Source organism: Gavialis gangeticus, unplaced genomic scaffold, assembly GCF_001723915.1.
Source record: "Gavialis gangeticus isolate Ggan-Ray unplaced genomic scaffold, GavGan_comp1, whole genome shotgun sequence".
In the NCBI taxonomy this organism is placed as follows: Eukaryota; Metazoa; Chordata; order Crocodylia; family Gavialidae; genus Gavialis; species Gavialis gangeticus.
The window spans coordinates 165,902-167,991 of NW_017729029.1; the positions used below are offsets into that span (position 1 = coordinate 165,902).

Here is a 2,090-nt window from a genome sequence, read left to right on the forward strand (position 1 = left end):
ATGCTCGCAGGAGGTGTAGTATTTTGCAAAACTATTTAACATAAAAATTATGCTTATAATTTTCATTTTTCTCTCTGTTCAGTACTGATGTATTAGAGATAGGTTAGGTCGGTGACAAGGGTTAATTTGATATCTGCCAGTACTTTATTTTATCTTGAAATATTTTAGTGTTTTATTTCAGCAGAGTGATGGCATTGACAAAATGTGGGGCCTGTTTCTTGCTGCTTTGGATGCTTTACTTGAGTAAGGACTTTAGGATTAGGACTTTGATTTGTATAAATTTGTAAGTTTCTGCATTCATCAAAATGACAGTATTTAAACTTCACATTAGTGTTGAGACTGACACTGCATTACTGGTAAGGAAAAAATCCATTAAACTGAATCAAAATGCTGTCATTTATGCCTCTAATTATGAAGGGACTAGATTTATATTTAATATTCCTTTTTCACATTTCTTTTTACAAGTGCCATTTGGCTTACTGTGTACTTAGAGAATATCAATAGGTGTTTAGTTGGATAAATGAAGTACAGATCTTTATTTCTGGATTCATGTTTAGAACATCTTTTCATGTAGAAAGGAGAAACAGAAGTGGGTATGATTTTTGATTAGCTAAATCTGTAACAGGCAAATGTATTCAGAGGAGCTCTTGTCTCTTAATAGCACTTCTACTAAAATTGGTCAGATACAGTACATTTTTGGTGGGTAAGAGGTTATCAGCAATATTGCTGCTAGCAATTTTAGGTGTATTAAAAATATAGGTGTAAAGTTTTTTGTTTACAATAACTGCTGCTAATATTACTTTCATACCTTTCCTTTTAAGTGTATTTCCATTCCCTGTAAATAATATTTGCCACCTAGGAACAGACCAAATAAACTGAAATATTGTATGAGAATATTGTTTTAAACCAAGATTCTATAAATAGTTCAGCAGGTTTGGTGTCTAAATTTATAAAATAGTATCTTTTTAAAACTTGCTTTTTTGCATTTCTTTCCTAGGTCTAACTGCAGAGTAGATTCTCTTCATGTGGACCTGCAAGTTAGCCCCAGGACACAACCAGTCTTGAGGACTCTTTGGCATTGGTAGCACTTTGACTGTAAGTTAAATATCTTATTTGGTGAAAAAAACCACTGTGATGTGGGTTTAACTAAGCTGTAAAGTAACCGGAGATAGTTTTGGAGAATTTACCACTTACTGAGATTCTGATTCCTCTTTTCTCAACACTTCAATAGGTGGATTGATTCAAAACACTGATAACTAAGCTAACAATTTGTTAAAAGCTGAAATTAACATTAATGCATTATTGGTGAGAAATCATATAGTAAAAGTAATAATTAATTTAAACACCCATAGGTTCTATGATGTAGGCATGTGTAATTATTGCTAAAATAATAATAAAATAGGGATCTGTTTGTGACCTAAAGATGACACAATCAGACAAACAGGATAGTGTGAATCAGCAAATCTGTCCTAAGAACTAACCTTCCCATGCCCCAGAAATCTTGTTAATGCTGCACTAAGGTAATAAGAAACATCAAATATCCAGGAAATGCAAAAGTTAAGGCTTCAATACCAGTAGTAATGAGGCTGAACTTGCAGGTATGGTTTCTAAATCTCTTCATATAACATTTTTCTTTAGAACGAGTCAAAAAATTATTTCCTACATGTTCTTTCCTTGTGGGGCTTGCAAATACTAGTCTTGATTCGCTGTGTTTTAGAGGTGCACTGATACACCAGTCTGATATTGGATTGACACCAATATAAAGAAAATTGGCTGTATTGGAAATCAGCCTGATGTGGCTGATAACTTGGCTGATAAATGCCCTTGTGTGTGTGCAGCCACTGCACACCACACAGGCAACTCAGAGAGCTGCACGCAGCTGGTAAGTCCATTGTGGTGGAAGGGGAGGGGGAAAGGAAGGGGCATGGGATGCAGATCAACACCCCCCACGGTGAGGGAGGGAGTGGGGCAGGGACTGGACCAGAGGCAGCTGCAGCTGTGTGCAGGAGCCAGGGCTGAACCGGGCTTTTCTTGGCAAGGGGTGGGCTCGGGGCAGGTGAGCAGCGGCACTGGGAAGGGAGGTTGGGTGG

The 2,090-nt window shown here is 37.1% G+C and overlaps 1 protein-coding gene across 1 annotated transcript in view; it reads left to right on the plus strand.

The window, feature by feature from the left end:
* The first annotated feature begins 900 nt into the window (after positions 1 to 900).
* The window catches only part of ZC3H12B (zinc finger CCCH-type containing 12B), a 96,540-nt gene continuing 95,350 nt past the window's right edge, over positions 901 to 2,090 (plus strand). Inside the window, exon 1 of the mRNA XM_019521079.1 lies at positions 901 to 1,095. The gene's annotated coding sequence lies outside the window, so the exon portion shown is untranslated. The remainder of the gene's footprint in view (positions 1,096 to 2,090) is intronic.